We start from the raw sequence: 24625 nt of genomic DNA, 5'->3' as shown, positions 1-24625 counted from the left end.
CTTTTGAACTGCAGGAGGTTGTTCATTTGCTTCTTCTTTATCCTTTTGAGCTTGTTCATCCTTTCTTGTAGAAACTTCAACTTCCTCTTTTTCTAGCTCCTCATTTCTTGTAGTGATGACATTGCATTGCTCCTTTAACACTGCATTGCTCTTTTCTTGACTCCTCTCAGCTAGTTGTCTTGAAAGTTGGCCAATTTGAGTCTCCAAGTTCTGGATGGAAGCATCTTGGTTCTTATGGTAGGCTTTTGTTTCATTCATGAAGGCATTAGTATTCTAGATGTGATCATTGGTGGTCTTATAAAGTTGCAGCATTGCTTTCTCTAACTCAGATGGCTCTTTATGTGGAGGAGGAGGAGGTTGCAGGTCATTGTTGGATTTATAATCCAAACATCCCCCTTGATTTCTCCTTTGAAAGTTGCTTCCTTGGCTACCATTCTGATTCCTCTGAAAGCTTTAGGTATTTTGTGGTGGCCTTGGATCATACCAAACTCCATTGACCTGGAACGGTTCAGCTCCCATGAGTGTTGGGCACTCATTAGTCTATTGCTCCCCTTTGCAGTACTCACAGTTAAGTAAATTAACTTAAGCTGTTGAGACTTGCATCTTATCTAGCTTGGCATTCATACTAGCTAGCTGTTGAGAGATCATCTTCTGCTCAGCTAATGACGCATCATTGTTCTCCAGTTGTATAAGTCCTTTCTTTGGCTGAGCATATTGGGCTGCCATAGACGCATTCTCATTCCTTGCCATAAAATCAATCAGCTCTAAGGTTTTAGTTGCTGTCTTCTTTCCTATGGTTCCACCATCTGCACCATTGACAATCATTCTGGAGTCTGGTGTCATCCCATTATAGAAGACTCTGACCTTCTTTGTGTTTGGCAAGTCATATTGGGGGCACTTCCGGATCAGTTCCTGAAATCTGGTCCAGACTGCACACAAGTTCTCTCCCGGTTGTTGAGTGAAGTTGGTAATTTCATTTACCAACTTGTTGTACTTTTCCATAGAAAAGTGCTCAGCAAAGAATTTAGCTGCCAACTCATCCCATGTTCTGATGCTGTTGGGAGCTTGTCGATCCAACCATCTGAGAGTTTTCCCGGTCACAGCAAACGGAAACAATCGGAGTCTGATCGCATCATCTGATACTCCGTGGTGTTTGGTTGTATCACAGATTCTTATGAATCTGTCTATGAAGTCATGAGGATCTTCATAGTCCTCCCCACCAAACTGAGTTTTCTCCACCAATGTGATCAGTGATGGATGGATGTCATAGTTGTTGGCATTAATCGGTGGCCTCACAATGCTGGAATTGGGCCTTGTAAACAATGGAGCCAAGATTGACTCCATCAACTCTTCTTCCGGTGGTGGATCTTGAGCTGCCATCTCCGTTTCTACTTCAAATTATGAAGTAGAAGTTTCTGCTTGTTGCCTCTGCTTGGTAAGTTGTCTTATCCTCTTTACAGCCCTTTCTATCTCTGGATCGTAGATCAAAGTTTCAGGATCAACTGTACCACGCATAAACTAAAGCAAACAGATCAGTAACACAATATCCAATCAAAAAAATCAAAAGTTATAAATAAACTTGGCGTATTCAATCCCCGGCAACGACGCCAAAAACTTGTTGCGTAAAATCGGCAAGTGTACCGATCGTACCAAGTAATAAAATGATGAGTAGAGTATCGTCTCCACGAGGATTGAGGCACCGAAGTTATTATAACTATTCCTCTCTTGATGGATTAATAAAATGGTTTTAAAAACAATTATGGTTTGTGAAATATGAGAACAATTCAAAAAAATGTAAACAATTCAAAGGTTCTTTAGAAACTCAAGAACACAAGATTAAAGGTTGAGAAAATATTTGAGAAAATATTGCGGTAAAGAGACACCAACACCTTTATGATCCCCACCTTGCAACTTGGAGTACATTTACGTTTACTTATTCAATTGATCAAACGATTCATCATCTTTTATATGATTAGTTAAGCACTAATCCCTTAGTGACTTTAACCTTATTAACTCTATTAGAATCCTAATCCCTTAGAAATCCCTTTTTAAGTTAACCCTTAGAATCAATGAATCTTTAACGTTTGCGGTTCATGTAGCCTATCCCTAGTGCGTAAATGAACAGTTATCTTACCCTTTGTCAAGAATTAGAATTCCAATATCCCTATTGAAAACCTTAACCCTCGCAATCCTAATAGATTGATCAGTTCCAAAAGAATTATGTAATGAAGAACAAGGCAAGATAAATTCAATTTAAATAAATAAACATAAACTTTAACCAAACTACAAGGGGTTCACATCAAGGGTTGTGACCCTTACCACAATTATAGAACTAGCCAGACATGTTCATGTCTGACAAAATAATCATAAAATAAAATAAAATTAAGAACCTAAAGAAGAGAAAGAAGATGAAGATCTTCCGTCTTGATCGATGAATCTTTGAAACTCCAAGAAGCTCCCAAGAATTCTCACTCTCTTTGTTGTTTTTCTCTTCCTTGTTGTCAAATCCTTCCTCTGTTTGTGATCCTCTTATTAGGTTTTGGGAAAACCTCCTTTCAATTGCTGTCTAATTGGGCGTCCTTTTTGAGTAATTCGCATCAGATACAAATTGAAAAGGCCCACGCACTTTGCGCCAAGTCTGGCGCACTTTGCATGAGAAATCAGAACTGAAGCTGTCAAACGGCGCACCGTGCGCCAGGTCCCGAGCACCGTACGCCAGGTCCCGCGCACCGTGCGCCAGGTCCCGCGCACCATGCGCCAGGTCCCGCACACCGTGCGCCAGCTGGAAAATTGAACTTCTCTCTTTTGCTTCCTTTTATGGCGTTTTCTGCTATTAAAACACATAAATTGAGTGAGAGAATGATTGAGAAGGAATAATCAATATTTCTTGCATTTATGGCTTATTTTCACATATTTATGATTAATTCCTTGCTTCTTTTAAGTTAGAAAGCATCATATGCTAGACGCACATCAAGACACAACCTAAAAAAAAAATATGAATAATGGACTCAAGGCAGTAGGCATTAAGTCTTCACAAGGGTGCACTAGAAGGCTTTTGGACCTAGGTCTTGGATGGATTGAATTGTCTTGCCAAAATAATCCAGAACAATCGTTCATTACCCAAAAATCTCGTCAAAGAAAGTTTTAAACGGTGGACTCACTCTCAAAGAAGACCGAATATGGACAAATTATTCCAAGATGCACTATCTATGGAGGGCTGGATGGAGGTGACCGACATACGTGTTTTCACATATGTGTGGAAGGATTTTTTTGTCGCTGCTAGAGGTAGCGCATGAGGAGGTCTTTGGCTACCCGACTTGGATGATTGGTTAGATCGGGAAAGGCTGGTGCAGATCCCCTGGTCAACATCCAAGAAAGGTTGGCTGGAAAATTTTCTAATCACCAAAAAATTCACCAAAATTTTTCTGCTGGAATGGATAGCAACGGAGGGTTACCGATATAGGTGGAAAAGCGAGTCAATAGTGTAACACCCTGTAGTACTCCGGTTGTTAACATCATGATATAATAGCGTACTCAGCGAAAGATTTTATTTAAAGATTAATAAAATATCTCGTAGAAATACGAATAAACTTTTTCCAAAACTTTTTCTGAAAATATTTCTAAAAATATTCACACGAAATATTGCGAAAGAGTAAATCTAAACATATAACTACTAATTAATCCCATTAGCTTGTATTAGTGGCCATTGACTAACCGGATATGACAACAAGTGTCATTCCTTCCAGAGTCTCACGGACAGCATAACGATTGTTTAACGGATAACTGCAAGATAAGAATCTCACACACAATTACACCTGCTAGATATATTTATATATCAGTCAGCTTGCAAGTTCCACACGGACTGTAATCCCCATCTAGGATCAGTACATACATAATGGCTCTGTGCCCAAATTAATAAATTCATACATCATGTCTATATGTCCTCATCATATGCATTTAACATAACTTGTAACAATTACAGACATAATCCAGAAGTTCAATTAATAACAATCCTGAGCATTATTACATACAACACATAGTCTCAAAATATACTAACTAGGCATGTCAAAATACTACACATGCCACATAACAACATAAAATAAACAGCAACCACAATCCACTAATCCGTAGCTGGGCCTTTTCCCTTAGACTGCACACTGCTACCATGGGTACCTGAAATGATGTCCCCAAAAAGGGGTGAGATAACAACATCTCAGTAAGCTCAAGGTTCTTAGAGGATCCTCTAATCCCCTGAGCCCACTTCTTGCATGACAAGTCAGATATAAAGCATATAATACAGGCATAAACATAGCATCAGGATATCATCCTTGTGTAACCCCAGGGTCAAAGCCATAAACGGTTACACATGTGTGACTCCAGGGTCAAGCCATAGACAGTCAACACAACCTCAGTATGAAATAGATCCTAGAGTCAAGTCATAGGCAGTCTACATACCATGATCACTGGCCAGGATTCTTATAACATATATCATCAGTGCATCATCATAACATCAAGAATCATATAACATCTATATGAATGTGAATGAATGCACATATACGTCATATCACATACTTTCATACAATACAACTATAATTTCCACCATCATGATGGGGCCACAAGAGAGATGATGCAACTAGAATTAGGATCTTACCTCACTGAGCTTCTCACAAGCCCAACTCCAACAGTAAAACACGTGTTCTCCAATAAATTCTCAAGTGCCAAGTCCTCTAGGCAAACCTAGAATCATTTACATCATTAATACTCAATCACTTAATGATTTCACATTTCATTCTTACATGCCAATAATATGCCCATTACAAGTCTAGACCTTTTATCACTTAATTACATAAGGAATTGTTGCCTAAGTCCACAATAACTCATTAGACACTTACTCTATTAATAAACTCTCTTAGATTAAGGAATTTCACCTTCACTTATAACTAATCAAGACATTCATCATCAATATATGTCATTCATAACCTTGAATATTAATTATTATAAGTTACTGATGGTTTTCATAAACCCACTTAGCCTAAATCTCACTTTTATGTTTTTCTTATAACTGTACACGCTTCTGTTTTCTAGTCACTGTGTGCAACCCACTTATTATAAAATTCTCATATTTTAGTATGTTAATCTAGACTCAATTAATTTCTAACAAGGTATCACATGCCTCATTTGGAGTTTTCTAGCTCCGGTTATCACCGTTTGAAGTTGGACAAGCAAAACTGTCTGCCAACCCCAAACAGAGCCCTAAACATCCCTCACAATTTCTGCGATTCTGGAAAATATACTAAACCAATTGCTCTCAAATTTTTATATAGAAAAATAGAAACATTCAGCTTTAATTCGATATATCATTAGCCTAATTTGAGTAAGAAATGAGTGAGAAAAAAATTCTTGGAAGATGCAACCACGTACAGCCCCTGTACATGGCCTCCCTGGGCAGTCTCCACTCAATCGGACTTACAGAATGCTACACATCTTCAAATGGTACCAAATTTTGACACCACATATCTGACATCTCATGATTCAAAATTATGTATGGAACATCTCTATTGGACCTTTGTGGAGGGAGATATGCTCTCCCAAAGTTAGCCTAAAAACTGGTCATTTAACCAAAGTGTGTTTAATTAGCACATCCTAATTAGGTTTAGTTGGAAACCCTAAGTGAACGTAAATTTAGGATTTTTCATTATATCCCTTATGCAATTCCACATCATCACTTATGCATTAGTTTATTTATTTCACTAATTACATTATTAGTGGTCCTAAACCCTAATTTGTTCAAATTTTAGTGTTTAAGATTTAATTAATTAATTATGCTTAATCCACCTCCCTTGGTCCCTCCATTAGTGTCCTAATTAAGTATTAGAACCATTTTAAGACATCAAACCCTAATATATATCTATATGGCTGAATTGCATAGTCATACGATTAAGGTTTTTACTTGCCTTTTTAACACACTTTCATGGTTTAATTAAGTCCTTTATGTCTTTAGTCCCTAAAGGTGTCATCTTTATTAATTTAAACCATTAAACCCTAATATTAATGAAGAGAGCAGAATCAAAGCATGGGATTTTTAGAGTTCTTAGTTCATCCACATCAAGAACAACTTACACACAAGCCAAATGTGACACTTTTTCTTTTAAGTCTTTATATTTCTTGAGTTTTAGACTTCCACCAACACATTTAACCATCAAGATCCCATTTTTAGTAATTTACAACATCATTATCAACATATAATCATTATGGCCGAAATGGAAAGTGGAAGGAAGAAGGGTTTGGAGTCATCTTTTCCATGGATTCAAGCCTTACTTCTCCAAGATAGTTCTTTTAGTTCAGGCTCCAACCTTTACTTACCAAGAATGCTTCTTTTTCACCAAGAACACACCTTCATAAAATATTCAAGGGTTTAGAACCAAGAACGTGAATTTAAAAGAGTAAAGGTAAGGTTTTTCAAGAAGAAAATGTAAGGAACTTACACTAGAACTCAAGGGAATAAGCACCAAAGTGGTGTTCTTCAAAGAGAACTCAAAACACCATCACCATGGCTTGAACATACTCAAAATCACTGTTGTATGGAGGTCTATTCACCGTGAAAATTTGGTTTTCAAGAATAAAAAAGGTATGTTCTTGAAGAGGATGATGAGAGGAACAACTTTGGTGAAGGAGGTATGGTGATTTGGTGGAGTTTTGATGAAGAAAACTTAGAGAGAAGGAGGAGAAAATTTAAAAAACCTTCAAGGTAGAGAGAAGTGTTTGGGCTGCTGATGAGAATGAGGGGAAGGGTCTCCTTATGTTTTTAGAGTTTTTGCCATGTCATTAAGTGACTTTCTGTCAATTAGTGACACCTGGTGTAATTTTTCTCTGAACGTTTATCAAATTTCTACCCGGAAACACCCAAGACTCTAACTTTAAGTAACTAACATTAATTTTGTCTAATTATCATGTTCATAACTTAAAAATTTGATTACTAGATCACAGATCCACTTATCGCAGTTTAATTGCACTGTATACTTTACCGATGTTCCTAACTGTACCCGAATTTCATAATTTCTTAACTTTAACATTTTTGTTTTAATTATGACTTGTTAGGAATACATTGGGCTTTCATTCCATTATTTCATCTATTTCCCATTACGAGATTCTACCGGTTACTGTTACAACAGCACAAAATATCCGGTAAAAGTGACTTTTCACAAATACCCCAATATGGGTATCAATCTTCACCATTTCATATACTAATCTCATTCATGATGTTTATAGCATTAGACTAGCTCTCTAACTCAGATTTGCTAGATTGGAGCTATTCTACAGACTGATACTGCGTCAGCAGTCAGAAACAACAGCTGAAAACTCAACTGTTCAGAATACCCCCAATATGGGTATCAAACTTCATCAAATCTTATGCTTACATCAGTTATGATATTCATATCATTAGAATAGCACTCTAACTTAAATTTACTGTACTGGAGCTATTCTACAGTCAATTACTGCGTCAACAGTCAAAAACAGCAGATGAAAATTTACCTGACTGGAATACCCTCAATATGGGTATCAGAATTCTTAGAATTTCATTCTCATTCTATTTATGACCGTAAGGTCCTCATCATAACCCTCTAATTTAAAAATTATCTAATTTAAAAATCATCATATCCATAAGGTCTTCACCAAAAAAGTCACCGAAATTTTTCTACTGGAATGGATTGCGACAAAGGGTTACTGATAGAGGTGGAAAAGCGAGTCAATAGCCCCGACCCAACCCCAACTCATCGGTAACCCACAAAAAATGGGGTGAGGCAGGTTCGCTCGCTTATAAAAGTGTTGGTTGAAAATATCAACCCATCCCATTTTATAGCGGGTTAGCTCGCTTAAAAAATTAAAAGTTCAAAAATAAATTTTTTTTGTTAACCTATTCAAAAATAATTGTATTTATTAGTGTAATAATCCAGGAAAATAATAAAAATAATAATAAAAATCATGATAATAATATTATTGGTATGTACCCTAATATGTATGTATATCATTAGTCATGTTTACATTGGCATAAGGTGGTATTATAGAAATAAGCATTGATGTAATTTTATGTTGGCATTGGTTGCCATTAATCGTTACTAGTATGTCATTATTTGATTCTAAAATTATAACGTTAATCGGTGGTAATTTCAATTTGTAATGTTCAACATTTATTTTTGTTATCATTTAATTTTGTAACCGTTAAGATATGAATTAATGCTAATTAAAGTAATTATGATTATCATTAATAATTATTTAACCGTTTAATATTACGTGCAATTAATGACATTTTTACATTACAAAATTTTAATTATAAATAATAGCTTAACCTAAAAAATCAAATCATTTACAAATTCTCTCTATTTCCTTCTCATTATTCTTTCTTTCTCCCAACACTTTTAAATTCTGTTGCAACTATTTTTCTCTTAACTATCAACTATGATTTCCCTTGTGAATCACTTTTATCCTGAGGAAGCCTTCAAATATGGAGTTCATGTAATCCTGATCCTTAGAGTATCATAGGTTAGTTTTATATGAAATTTGTTATATGTAATCATGATACTTAAGGTATTCATGGGTTAGTTTTATATAAAATTTGTTATATGTAACCTTGATCCTTAGGGAATCATAGGTTAGTTTTATATGAAATTTGTTATATATAACCCTGATCTTTTGGGTATCATAGGTTAGTTTTATATATGATTTATTATATGTAATCCTAACCTTTACGTAATCCTAAGTTCTTTATATATGAATTTGTTACGGTTAATCATAATCTGTAGGTTAGTTTTTATATGAATCTTGATTGCGTAATCCTAATCCGTAGGTTAGTTTTAAATGAATTTTGATAGTATAATCCTAATTCGTAGGTTAGTTTTATCTGGATCTGGATAGGATAATATCAACCTCTAGAAAATCATAGGTTAAATATATATAAATATTATTGGGAATTTTTTTGGGTTTAATCTTAATCTTTAGAAAATCACAAGTTAATTATATATGAATTTTCTTGGGTATAATCTTAATCCCTTAATGATATTTAGGTTGAAGTGTTAATCGATTATGTGTGATATGAATCTTACCTCTGATAAATGTTTGATATTTTATTATATGTGATATGAATACAGGTATTCGCATTTTGAATTGGATTAGTTTTGAAGCAAAAATTATCTGATCCAATCCTTTCGGTTTGGATTTTAAAAAAAAATACGATTCAATCCAACCCAATTTTATTCGGTTGTAGTTTTTTGAAAAGCCTAAAATTTCAGCCATACAAATCACCAGTTATATCAAAATAAAGCCATGCAAAGTTACAAACCACTGGAAAATTCAAGTCTTGAAACTAAAACAAATCTTAAAACTTGTGAAGAGTTAAAATAAATTAATAGACAATAAAAACTAAAACAAGATTTGCTATCAATAACATCCAAGATTCCAAGCCTACAAAACGACAAGATTCCAAGTCACCATCTTTCAAAAATAATAAATACATAATGTGTAACATCCTGGGCACTGACGAGGGCAGGGAGTGGTCGCCGGTGCTAAAGGGCACAGACGAGAAGCGACTCCTAGCAGGCTTCCAGCATGGGGTACATGAATGAATCAAATCAATACCTGAAAGAAGAAATTTCAAAAACTGTGCAGGTATAGGACTGTACAGTTATGGATAGCTTATAAGAGTTAATAGGTACTACTTATACTAATAAGATGTATCTACTTTTTGGTAGCCCATAACGAAAGATCTCCATACTTAAGCATGCTTGACTTGGAGCAATTCTAGGATGGGTGACGTTCTGAAAAGTTTTTCCATGAAGTGTATGAGTGAGGACAAAGCACACTGAATCTCGTGTTAGTGTGTGGGACATTTATTGATCTTGGAAGTGGTGAGGCATTACATAATGCATTGAATCAATTTTCATTAACCAAACCGAAAATCAATCTAATCCAATTAAAATATATGAATTTTTCTTATTTTTGATTTTTCGATTAATTCGGTTTTCCGGTTCGGTCACCAAAGTTTGGATCGGTTGATGAACACCCCTAGATATGAATCTTACCTTTGATAGATGCTGGATAATTTATTATGTATGATATGAATCATACCTTTGATAAATATTGGACAGCTGATGTGGAAATTATGATACTCCTTGAACAAGCTAAAAGATGATAAAACTAATGCGTCTGATAATCTTTTTGTTGGTCTTGTGTTGAGTTAGCTTCCTGCTGAATGGAATTCTTTCAAGACTGAAATGCACAGGCTGAAAGAAGAGAGTGGACTGGATGAATTAAAGTGGTTTATTATATTTAGGATCAAAACTATTCTAAGAAGAGTTTGGAATAAGCAGGACATCAAAAGTCAGTTGTCAACTTAGTTTCACATTCCAATAAACCTTAGAAGAAGTCCAAGTCACCAATAAATGAATTCTCTTCACAGTTAGGGGCCAAAAAGACTATTTTCAAAAGGAAGAAGAAGGGGAAGTGTCATAAATATGGAAAGTGGGGTCACTGGGTAGCGAAATGTAAGCTACCAAATAAGTTAAAAAAATAACATACCACAAAATGAGGCTAATATGTTAACTAATGAACCTGATACTCAAGCTTTCATTAGAATGATGAAGAATGAAAAAATCAGTGTCTCTTCTTAGTAGTGGTTGGATAGCAGAGCTACTTGTCATGCTACAAATCACAAGAATTTACTCACTGAGGTCACAAAAGTGAAAGACATCACGAAAAATTGCAATGTTGGTGAGACAGATGTGACTCATGCTAGAACTGCAAATTTTGTGCTTTCTTCAAGTAAATTACTAACTCTAAAATAAGTTAGAGTAGTACTTTTACTTAAAAAGAATTTGATATCTTTTTTTGATAAAGATGGTATATCTTTCTCAACTAAGACTAAATGAGTAACTTTATATGTTAACTCATGTTATTTGCCAAAATGGTTAATGGTATGTACAGGTTGAGTTTAGATACTGAGAGCATAAATCATATGACTTCAACTTCGATTGATGCAAAGTTGTTACATAATAGACTGGGACATGTGAACTATAGGAAAACGCAACATCAAGCTAAAGCTCATGATATTCCATTGGATGCCTCTATTCAATTTGACAAATGTGAAATATGTGCACAAACTAAGATCACTAGAAAATCTTCTAAGTTAGTTTCTAAAAGCACACAACTTCTTGAGCTAATACATTCTGACCTTTGTGACTTTAGAAATTATGTTGCTAGAGGTGGTCAAAAGTATTCAATAACATTCATAGACAATTTTTCTAGATATTGTCATGTCTATTTGTTGAAATCGAAAAAATGAAGTTTCAAGTCAAGAGTAAAAAACCAACTCAACTTGAAAATTAAGAGGTTTATGAGTGATAGAGGAGGAGAATACACAATGACAAGGTTCAAGGAATTTTGAACTTCGGAGGGCATAATACTTGAAACCATTCCTCCTTACTCACCTAATCAAATGGTGTTGCCGAACATAAGAATAGAAGATTAACTGAAATGTTAAATTCTATGTTACTTACAGCTAGCATGCCTTCCTCCTATTGGGGAGAAGCAGTTCTAACTGCTAATCACATCCTAAACAAGTTGTCACACTCTAAGTTGCCAATGACACCTTATAAGATATGACATAAACGTCATTGTAAATATAATACTCTTAAGACTTAGGGTTGTATTTCTTATGTAAGAATATAAGATCCTAAGAGATCTAAGGTGGGACCTAAAACTATTACTTGTGTATATCTAGGAAGTGTAGAAGACAATGTTGTAAATAGATGTTTGGATCTATCTACTAACGCATTGATAGAATCTAGAGATGCAGATTCTTTGAGAATAATTTTCTCAAAGATAATGGCTTGAGTGTTTTTGGAAATACAGATATGATTTTAGAATCTCTTATAGAATCTGAAGCAAGTCTTTTTGATACTAACCCCACACAACTGGTTATTCAGTACTAGTTAGAGTATTTACAAGAAAAAGAGTTTCCAAAGACTTTGGTGAGAATTTTGTCACTTACCATCTAGAGGATGATTCATTCTCCTATGAGGAAGCAATGAAATCTAGGGAATCTCTACTGAGGGTAGAAGCCATAGATGATGAAATGAGCTCTTTGCTACAGAATCATACAAAGCAGCTAGTCAATTTGTCGAAAGGGGCTAAGGCTAGTAGGCTGTTAATAGGCTATTTAAAATAGTGAGGGAAATGGGGTTAAAGACTATGTAGATAAATCTTAACTACCATTTACTTACGTTCTAATTGTGTGTTTTGAATTATTGAATCTTTCTTTTGTTGGCAAAAATGATAAGCACAATTTATATGTTTCATCGATGTTCATGGTTGCTGATTAATTTGAAAAAGGTAAGTTATCTCATTCTAAACTTGATGAAGATAACTTGAACCTAATTCAAAGATTCTACCTAGAAGACTTGTGTCATTCCAAACTTAATGATACAATCTAACTAGGTTGGACCATCCTTTTAGTTAAATGATCTCTTTCCAAACTTGATGCCAAATTATTTGACTTTGAGGAATCAGTAATTGTGACATTCCAAATTGAAACATTGGAATAGTTGTTTGCTTAAAAAGCCAGTTGGTCTTGTTTTTAATTGAAACTTGACATCACTTGACTAGGTTATTGTAAGTGACTTGACTATTAGTCCTGTCATTGAAACTAGACAATGATTATTCTTTTACAAATAAGCTTAAGTTAATGGTTCTTTTCAAATCAAATTGTTTAGGCCTTGTTCATAATTTATGAAACTGGCTTGATGCTTATGAACATGATATTATGATGCTTTATGACATTATAATATGTTCTTCTTTGCCTGATGATATGATGCTAAGTTCTTTTAGTAGAACTAGACATCTTTGGTACATTATTCAACTGATTGAATTCATGATAATATGAATTTCATATTTGATATTCTACCAAGGATGGCAAAGGTGGAGGAGAGCTTAATGAGAGGGATCTTGACCAAGATCGCCTCCTTAATGAATGAATATATCATTAAGAGTGTGTAGGGACTTGACAATTCACCTATATTGCCCATTTTGATGGAGTCTGTAATAGCCTGTTGTACACCGCTATTGTTAACATTAATTATGATATTAAGCGCAGTTACAATCACAACAATTCATTTATAAAAATACGAGTAAACTTTTTCCGTTTATTACGCGAGTAGTAAAACAATAAAAGCGTAATAAATAAAAGTTGTGATCGTAACTGTAAAATCTTTGTGGAATAATTATTTAAAGTACTTTTATAACATGTTTTACATCTCTCAATTCACTAAGGGGTTCCCATAAACCCACTTAGCCAAAATCTCACTTTTACGTTTTCTACCTATCCGAACATGGTTCACTCTTTATTTTTCTGCGGAAAAACTGCATGATACGCGCTCCTCATCTTTTAGTATGTTATTCTAGACTCGATTACCTTTCTAGGAAGCTATCACACGAGTCATAAAGTTCTCGTTTGCTCCGGATATCGCCGTTTGAAGCTCAACAAGCAAATCTGCCAGCCAACCCCAAAACAGCTCCAAACCTCCTTCACTAAAACAATTACTTCAGAAAATCCACTCAACCAATTTCTCTCAAATTTTTATATAACAAACTAGACACCTCAACCTTAAATTTTACATATCATACACCTAATTTTACCAAGAAACGAAGCAGGAATAAATTTCTCAATTTCGGTCCAGAACTGCCTAATGTACAGCAGCCCACTGTACAGTCCGAGTTCACAGCCCTCTACAGGCCGAATTCCAACCCATAATTTTACCAAATTTTACCAAAACATAGAGAACATCTCAAACTTCAAAACAACATATGGCACGTCCCTATCGGACTTCTGTGGAGGGATATATGCTCTCCCAAAGTTCGCCTAAATTCTGCCAATTTCTAAAAAATTCGCCAGAGTTTCCTTGTTTTTCCAACAATCCCCAAATTTGTACAAGTGATCTATGACCTCAAATGGTACCTAATAATCATAGGGTGGCACACACAAGGACCAGCAATGCCTTGGGGCTCTTACAACCCTTCACAGTTTATATCAAAATACTCAATTCATACCATATTGCTTACTTTATTAACACTTAACATATTTCAATCACCAATGTCCATTTGCATGCATTTTCTAAACATACACATAATCATGATCCTAAAATAGGGCTATTGCCCTTCCATCATATCACATGCTTCCATATTACATCAATATTCATATACATATTACAACTTCCAAAAGAAACATTACACTTTACAACCCATAATCTTTAAATACAACATAATGAATAAACCTCAAAATGACATATGTAACTAGACTTAGGCAAAAATGACATGAACAAATATGAGAATAAATCTCCTCCTATATACATATGCGATGTTCATGCCCTAAGTCTAGCCTAGGCCCAACGGCCACCAAAATGCAAAATAAACAGTCCTATGTCTCAGTCATCCCATGGGCTTCTTGCCCACCGCTCCTGCACCACTGCTACCTCCTGAAATAATGCCCCCAAGACGGGGTGAGATATACGAATATATCTCAGTAACCCAGAAGTTCTGAAGAATACTCCGTCCAATGGCTCACTTCGATGCATATAAATAACATACAATAACATCTTGAAAACGGGATAAAGCAAGGGATTTAGAGAAATAGGGGAGCATAGGGATACAAAATACGACGAAGCTGGAATGGTCAATGCCAAAACCACGCAACGTCCAGCCTATTGGCTTGGCATATAAGCCTACGGGTCTCAACCAAGGCGTGTTCCCAGAACATCTAACCAAGGCACCCTCCATCCATATACACCCGAGACTTCCTAGTGTGCTCCTATCCGGATCACACACCACGACCCTAGGTCAACTGGAACTCCCTCTCGGAGACCTATCCAGTGGAAGTCCGTAACGCCCGAAGGCAAACTGTCTACTGGCCAGAGACACGGTACATCCTATGTACCAGCACACATACTATATGCATGAACATGTTATCCTATATTACTTACATACACTTCCTACCATCACCCTCAACGGGCATGGTGGAACACACAAGGGGATCAAGCTCCAGTACCAAGAGGTTACCTGTATAATCCTCTCCACGTAGCTCCAATGCAATTTATATTCTAAACTCGTTTCACCACAGAAATGCCTACACAGAGAACATTCTCAATCAATTACCTCTTATACAAACGCATGCAAGTTATAATTCTACAAGCATGGTTCCAATTACTCACCTCAATCCCACTTGGTCCGGGACCAAGGGCAATCCACCGAACTCACGGTTCAGGGTTCAAATCTATGTACGACAACCTACAACAACCATGTACGAATCATCAATACACGACAAATCTATCAAAATACGAAAACGTCAAAAATCTCCCCCACCCTAAGTAAGTTCGGCCCTATTAGTGTTATTTTGCAATTTATTTTTCTAAAAAAAATCTCATTTTCTTAGGCATCCTTCGGTTACCAAAAGATCATATTATGTGCCACTTTTCATTTTACATCATTCAAACATCGTTTTGCCTAATATTTTGCTCTAGGTTCCATTACACCACTCAACACTATCAATTATTTTTCCATTGGTTTTTCAACCTTCAAACCACCACACAACCCTTCTAATTATCTTACAATACACAACACATCATTCAAATAATTTTACAACATCAATTCTCCATTTATTCCAATTTGGCCGAATTGTACATAGGTACACCTCAAAGGATTTTCAATCCAATGCAACTACTCCACACCTCATACAATCCTATTATAACATCAAACAACCATACAACAATCCAATCACACAATTCTAACACAATTCCAAAACACAAAGTCATGGCATCCTCAAAATTTTCCTAAGTTAAAATCATATTTTCACCAATAATTTTTATTGCATTTATAGCTCCTACACATCATTCTAAGAGATATTCATCTACAAACATTTTCCATTTGAGCTCTAACAACACACATCAACCAAAAATAGCTTAGGGTTCATGAAAATCAAACTCATCAATCAACCATCAAAAGGTGAAGAAAGTTACTCACAATTACGTCACAAGGCTCCTCCTAGCACCCCACAAGCAATGACTTAAGAAATCAACCCCAAAATCACAAAAACTCCAAGAAATTCGTGACTTTATATGCCTATTTTTTCACAATAGGGAGGGTTTCAAAGGAAACTAATCGGTGGAACGGGTTCGGGTGGTGATTTCCATCGAATTTCAAGACAAGAATCACTCGATTCGGTTAAGAGTTGATGAAGTTATGAGATGAAGAAAATCAAAATAAAAAATGGAGTCAAGGGGGGGCTGTCGGTTTGAGCAAGGGAAAGAGAGAGAGAAGGTGATGAATGGTTAGGTGATTAGGTGGCTTAAGTGGTTTTTAAGTGAGGTAGGCCCCACCGCCACCTTACGCGATTTCAAACTAACTTCAATTTTTCCTCCAATTCTGCTAAACGTCCATAAATTACAACCTATTTAGAAACTCTAATTTTTAACATTAACCATTGTCCTTAATTACACTTGATCAGATGAATCAGGAGTTTTCCGGTCGTTCGAAGAAAATGTTGTTTTAAGTTGTTGCGCACGTCGTAGGCATGCTTCCCAAAACTTACTAATTTCTATCAATTTTCATCAGAAATCACTTTTCCTAGTTCTATATACTATTTATAACTTGTATTCAAAATCTAGAGCTCAAAACTCAACCGGCACATTTTACGGTGTAATCGTACCGCGATATTTTTACCCGGTAAAAACACTATTCACTGAATTTTCTGAAACTTGCCTACCCACTCAATTTTTCGTTCTGAATCCATTTCCAGGGTTATTTTTATCATCTGAGACCTTCTACTCAATTTTACCTTCCTAGGGTTGTGTGGTTGGCTATTTACCGGTTTGCCATTTCTTTGTATTTTGGCCTAATTTTCAAGATTTTCACTAATCTTTCACTTTAATCCACATTTAATATATTAATATTTAAACTTAGAAATGCGATGTGTTATAGAGTCCATGCATTTGAGACTTACATTTTACTATCTTTATTTTATGAACATTGTTGATTATGGATTGATTTTGAGACTTATTTTGGATTTTGGGATTTGAATGAGTTTAGATTGAATCTAAAACTCTAAATATTTATATTGGTATGTCGATCTCAAAATAGGTTCATGATAATTATTATTTTTATTTAGATTGCAAATGATGATTGAGTTTAATAACCTACCGTTAAAACTCTTTGATTGATCCGAGTTAATTGTCTTGGACTGGATGTGAAAAATTCATATTTGTTTGAACATTACATTGATCACTCTATTGTGTTGTATAGTGAACATAGGAGGAGATTGCTAGATATATTAATAATATAATCCAATATTATGTTCACATACAAGCTCAATGGATGAAAACATAGTTATTTGGGCCCATATGGGCTAGAGTCCATTAGTTTGCATTATCTCTTGAGTTTTTTTAAACTGGAGGTAACATTGTTGAGCATTTCAAACTTGATGTCTCTTGATGTAATACTTCAAACACCTCAAAATCCTTCTCTCTTAAACTCATTAGCTCCGACATAGTATACAAACCGATCAAGCATAGGATACTTCATTTTCGTGAAAATTCTCCAAGAGATATACGTATAAGTTTTCTTATTATATTCTATTATTCACTTATGTCCAACATTAAACCATTGAGATAGATCACGCCCCACGTACAAATTGATGGCCGCTTTACGATTAAAAAATTGATAATTTTGACGTTATAAAATGCATTAAAGATCCGGGGTACCCAAAATTCAACTTTTTTTTCCTTTTTTTTTTCCGAACAAAACAATATAACTGAAATGGAGATGGAGTAAATGTCACTCCTAAGACAGATGCCAAAATCAATGGAGATGAACCACTTTGGTTCTCACGTGATCGTGTCTTTGCGATGAATTTATTATTCTTGCTTGAGCACAAAATCGACATAACCATATTTGGCCGACAAAGAGTTAGTGGGGTTGGACATGTGTTCGATTCCCGCTGAATGCATTCTTGGGGAGGGGGCTGAACCTTTAGCCATCACTGACCCCCGCACTCCGGATTAGTCCCATAGTCGACTCAAAGAGTCGAAGCTTGTGGGGATACCAAAGGGAGCCAACTCGCCTCAAAGAGGTAATTAGGGTTTGGTAACTCCAAAAAAAAATATTTGGCCGACAAAGTACTGCTAATCATTTCTCAAATTGCAAACTAAATGGAGGGACCCCATTTCGTAGTTTTCTTTTTTTTTATTCGCATGTTTAGATGGATATTGAGATATCTTGTAGGCTTGTAAAGGGATCAACCTTATTACCTCTCATCAATTCCACTAGAATTATGCAATCCACATTTCCAACCGGATGATAGCCTTTGCTACAACTTAGCTGTATGTGTTCAACCCAAGAGGCACGACATATACGATAATGTGGGCCAATGGTGAATTGGTCCCACACCCACCTAGTTAGATATTTCAGATCTAATGCTTGTAAATTTATGTAATAGTATAATTAGCGTATTAAATTTTGTTTTTAGATCTACCCTATTCTATTTACCTTTTTGAGGCAAGTTGACTCTCCCAGTATCCTCACAAGTAGGGGTGAAAGTGGGCTGGGCTGGGCCGAGCTTTGCCCCGTAAAGTCTAAGCCTATGTCAAAAAATTTTAATTTGGCCCGGCCCGATAGCATAGTATGAGTCTAACTGTTAGTCTGTCTTGGCCCATTTATAAAAAAACAAATAGTCCGGCTCGGCCCGTTGGCCTGTTAATTTTTAACTTCCAAGCAGACCATAAATCAACTCCACAAAATACTCAAATTCTAGTGTGAAGAGAAAATCCCGTTTAAGGTATGAGAATTTTTGCTTTTATTGGATTTAAAAGAAGGTTGTAAAGAAACTTTAAACTGCAATATATAAAAAAATAATTTAAAGAAAAGTTTTTTAAAAGTAGTAGTCAATGTTAGCAGGTACCCCTGTTGATAAAATGATAATCAATATGAAGTGATTTTGCCTACCAACCTGTGGAGCAGCATCAAACACACAAAACTGCTTATTAAGATTTCCATCCAACTCCAGAATTGCAGCTACATTACCACATCTGTAACAAAGACGACAATGTCTTACTAAAAGCATCAGAACACAAATAAGAACAATCATTTTAATCGATTATGCACTTGTAGCAATAATTTGGAGCTGACCAGACAGTAACTATCTGGTTATTGAACATCTATTTATATCCTTCCATTACCAACTGATGAGCACGACAAATATAGTCAATGTTATTAGAGTGGTTAAAAGAAGTAACAACACTGCCACCAAAATTTGAAACCAGCACCACGGGGACTCAGCCCTCATCCATCCACAATATCTTCAGGATCTGACCATAGGAGGTCACACATAGTACTATCATGAGGTACTTCTTGCTTCCGATCAATAGTTCGTATCTGGATATGAAAAAAGAATAATATATACAATATTGCTAATGTACAATCTAAGACTTTAAGACAAATAAACTGGGGTAGAATTTCTAACCTGATCCAATGTTGAAATGGCAGGAGAAAGACCACCATGAACACTGAAAATCCTGTTTTCAATTAGGGCGGACAAGCTGCAGTGTGTTTTTGCACATACGAAAGCCATTAGTGAAAGATACAAGTTATAAAAAGTAAATATGTAAATGCAGTTAAGCAATTTGATATATAAATTGTTTCCCGTTAAATCCTAAAAAAATTTATTCTTGCTTATTTTTATATATTTATTAGACAAGGCTATGAAAATAATCAGTTTACAGTTTTTGGAATCACCCACCCAAACCTTTTTCCCTCTTAAAATACACAGAAAAGATACAAAAGCATCCTTCTAGTTTTAACCCAGTTCAAGTCCCCCAACCCAAACCCCTTTCCCTCTTAAAATAGAAAAAATATATACAATATTGCTAATGTCAGAGGAAGCAAGGACTGGGCATCACGATTCTGCAAAAGAAGAAAAACAAAGAAACAAATAAATAGACCAGAAAATCATCAATTTCATCTTAATTTCTCAAATCACTTGCAATTATAAGAAGAGCAAACCAAAACCCTAAACCCTAGAGTCTAGTTAGTGTTGCTGCTACGAAGATAGGAAACTGGAGAAAGTAGGGAAAACAAAAAGGAAAATGGAGTATAAGAAAGAGAAGGACCTTCGAAGATAGGAAGATCCAAGGTGAGGGAGAGAACTGCACTAACAATTGGAGAAGAGTCCCTCTTCAGTTCTCTTTAAGTCTTCACTCTTCACTCTAGGAACTGACGGAAGTATAATGGGACTCTCGTAGGGCGTAGGCTGTGCCAAAATATTATGAAGGTGAATAATTGGGCCAGCCTTGGAGGCTCATGGGCCAGGCTTAATAAATAACATTCTGGCCCAATTATGTAATCAAACTTTTACATCAGCCCAAGCCCAACCTGCCAAGTAAAAAGGCCGAGCCAGGCCAGGCCACTAATGGGCTGGGCTATAGGCCCCTGTGGGCCGGCCGGCCCAGTTTCACCCCTATTCACAAGTTTCGGCTATTTGAGTCAGTTATGTGACTAATTTGCAGTGCTGGACGGGTTATAGATAAAGATATTTAAACCCTTCCCAAATGTGACATGTGGCTATCGAAACGAGGCCATTTTATTTCCATTGCTCACAAGCGTATTAAAATATTGATAACGTATTGTAGAGTGGGCAAATATTCCAGACTTTCAGTAATTAAAAGTGATATGGTAATGGTGTATGATGCATTTCTCCCTCTTTTCTTTATGTTGGGATCTATGTTGCACCAACACCGATACGGGACACGACACGATACTCTAATACGTTATTTTAAAAAATGTTAGATTTCGACACGTTAAGACACGTTTTGATATTAAAACTTTTTAATTTATGTAGTGTATATTATATTTAATATTCAATAATTTAACAAAAAAATAAAACTAAACTTATAATATCCATTAATTTTGCAAAGAAACATAAGATATCACGAGTATTTATATTAAACTCAATAAAATGGTAATCGTGATCCAACAAATCTAATAGTTGAAACTAAAAACGTAACGCAACCTTTGAACCCCTTTTTGAGTCTCTATAACGCGTGTTGGAGTGTCGGACATAACACATCAAATTTTTTGAAGAGCCGGTGTATCATAGAATGGGATGACTTTCCCAAAGATTTCTTGTATAATATGTTAACCAAAATGATAGTAAAATCATTGAGAGGGGATAATCAGTGTTAGAGAAATCACTTCAACGATATTCACAATTCCATGAAATATCCACAAGAAATTGTAACATGCAATAACACAAAGTTAAATTGTACCGTATGAAAATATATAAATGCAACAAGAAAAAATCTGAGTCCAGTGTTAGACATTGTGTCCTTAAGACAATATGGTCCTCTCTATGGTGCTCAAGATTTGTAGACAATTGTCTCTCAGGATAGAACGAATTACCTCTATTCTCGTGACAACACTTCCATATAGAATAGCCTTATCGAACTCAACATATAGACCAATCGCACTGAAGTAGAGAAATGCAAATTTAATAGGAAAAGCTATCTACAAAAAATACTGATTCTCTATATATTTATAGGAAACGTAAGATCACGATTCAAAAGGCACATATTTGTCGACGAAACAATACATATATTCGACGATGAAAAAATACACCTTTTCAAATCAAATTTCTTATTCATAAAAATAATTAATTAAAAATTAATTCCAACATAATAATATGCTAAAATCAACCAGAATATGGGTATTAAGTTTAATTTATTTATTTATTGTTAAAAGTTTAGGGGAGAAGAGTTTGTCTTATTCTAATGGAATAACATGTTGCATGTCATATAAGTTTTAGCAATGTATATATATATATATATATATATATATATATATCTGTGTGTGTGGGGTAAACATTTCTACAGTCACTATCGATAAGGTTACCTACAACTACGGTTTATAACTATGTACTACCAATAGTACATAATTATAATATTAAAGTTATTTTTTTCTCTCTTTAGTCACTTTTCAGAACTTGTCTGCTAACGTGAAGAGAAAAAAAATAACTTTAAAATTATAACTATGTACTATCGCGGTAGTACATAGTTATAAGGGAAAAGTATTTCTCCAGTGACTCAAAACGACGTTGTTTTGGAGTTATAAGATTAAAAACTTATAATGATAAAGACTAATATAACCCTGTAATATATTATAATTACAAAAATACTTATAAAGAAAAGTATTTTTGTAATTATAATATATTATAGGGTTATATTAGTCTTTATCATTATAAGTTTTTAATCTTATAACTCCAAAACGACGTCGTTTTGAGCTCACTGGAGATAACTTTATCTCCGGTGACTGGAGAAATCCTTTACCCTAGTTATAAAGGATAGCTGCAAATAAACTTTATCTAAAATGACTGTAGAAATATATATATATATATATATAGGGTTCGCTTTTTCTGCAGTTACTGCAGATAACTTATCTGCAGTAAGTCCAATACGACGTCGTTTTGGGGCGGAAATCATGGTATTTTTGTAATTTTAATTTATTTCATGGTTATAATAGTCTTTATGCTTATAATTTTTTAAGATTTCAATATCAAAACGACGTCGTTTTGGGAATAAATGCAGATAACTTATCTGCATTAACTGCAGAAATATTTTTTCCATATATATATATATATAACGAGGTACATAATTTTTTTTTTAGTTAACCCAACCCTAATTACTTCTTTGAGGCGAGTTGGCTCCCCCAATATCCCAACAAACTTTGACTCTTTGAGGTGGCTATGAGACTAATCCAGAATGCGGGACGAGTCAGGAATAAAGATATTTAAACCTCTCCCAAAAGTGACATGTGAAGATCGAGTCGAGACCCTTTCTTTTTCGCTTAATCAGCTCCCTTACTACCAACTAAGATACTACCATTTGATACGGTACATAATCTTTTAACCAAGTATTACTAATAAAAATCAAAACCAAAAACTTTTAAGTCGAGGTCTAACTTTACACGGGCGTTGGCTTCCGTTTTTGCTATTGAATGATTAAATTAATAATCATAGCGAGTATCATGCTATGTTTATCACTACTTTTTTGGTTACAATGTCTATAATTAATTTTAATTCTTCATATCATGGCTTCATAACATGCCTAAGACAAATAATCATATGATTTTGAAGACGGTCACTGCAATAGTGCAATGCAATCACTTCTTTTACTCTCTCTCTCTCTCTCTCTCTCTCTCTCTCTCTCTCTCTCATAGCAAACTAGCAAAGTGATTGTGCAAACTAACGCTCAATTGTTATAGTTTTATGATTTTTTTAATAAGAAACATTAATTGTGTAAATGGAATTATATTTGATAAAAGTTGGAAAACGGCATCCCTGCACGCTTTCTAAGATGTATTGACAATGAAAAGTTCTACTGAACACAACTGTTTTTTTAAAAAAAAAAAAAAAAAAGTTATAGATAATGTGTCATTATTTGTTTTAATCTCATTTTGTTGTACTTTATTATTCGTTATACATTTCATAAAAAAATTCTTTTGACATTTACGCATTTTCCATTAATAACATATGCCACATTAATTAATCAAGAATATGAATAATAAGACCCGTAGTGGGTACAACACAAAGGCAAAAGTTCCTAAAATTCTTGAACGCCACAAGTGGACAATATATTAATGCCATCTCTTTGCACCATTTAATGGAGAGAGAAAAAGAGATGAGAAATCAATAAGGTCACACCCCTAAACAACCCTTTTAGCCTCACTATTTACTTGTAAAGGTCACAATCAAAGTCATAAAAACTAAGTATGGTTTCAAGGTTCTTCCTGTCTGGCATCTTCCCTACCTATTAGCAAGCTTATTCCCGGAGTAAGGTGCACTTGTGCTATCACCACTGACCACCTCTTATAATGCTTAAATTTGCCGCTTCCTAGGTTGTAATTGGGACACTTAAGCATGTAGATAATTTGAGAAAGGTGAACCCAAATAGCACATATTCTCAATCAAACCCAGATGGAATATAAAGGTATACGTGCCATATTGAACTCCTTTTTGGGCTTTGTATTTTCAATTTGGATTTACTATTCTCTTACTTGAAAGCAGAAAACAATGATTAAATTTTGCCATTAATTAAATATGTAATTAGTAGGTGACCTATACTATAACGCTTCACGGAATTAACTAATTTACCCTCATCCTAAGTTTAACGGCCATTATGGTCATGACAAATGATTAAAAAATGGCATGTCTTCAAGGATGAAACCGAACGAACACATGTCCTCCCCTGCAGGATATATATATATATATATATATATATATATATATATATATATATATATATTATGCAATAATCATAATCATATAAAAGATGAATAATGATTATCATTTAGTAATTACTTATTTTAATATTTTTTCTCTCTCTTTTTTTATCATTATTAATCCACCATTATATGATTATGATTGTTCACGTGACCATGTTATGTCTTTTTCAACATGAGAAGATTAACTTCCATATAATTGTAGGGTACCCTAGCTAACTTACTCAAAATATCATTTGATATACCTACAAACTATAGTGCC

At 34.9% G+C, this 24625-nt stretch overlaps 1 pseudogene; it reads right to left on the bottom strand.

The window, feature by feature from the left end:
* Window positions 1–1398: 1398 nt before the first annotated feature.
* LOC133286516 (serine/threonine-protein phosphatase PP-X isozyme 2-like) lies at window positions 1399–23882 on the bottom strand (annotated as a pseudogene).
* Window positions 23883–24625: the final 743 nt, after the last annotated feature.

The sequence above is a fragment of the Gastrolobium bilobum genome, unplaced genomic scaffold (assembly GCF_033153095.1).
Source record: "Gastrolobium bilobum isolate Gb01-03AN ecotype WA unplaced genomic scaffold, APGP_CSIRO_Gbil_v1 utg341, whole genome shotgun sequence".
NCBI classification, from domain to species: domain Eukaryota; kingdom Viridiplantae; phylum Streptophyta; class Magnoliopsida; order Fabales; family Fabaceae; genus Gastrolobium; species Gastrolobium bilobum.
Note: the sequence above shows the minus strand (reverse complement) of the source record. Positions and strands in the feature narration are given on the sequence as shown.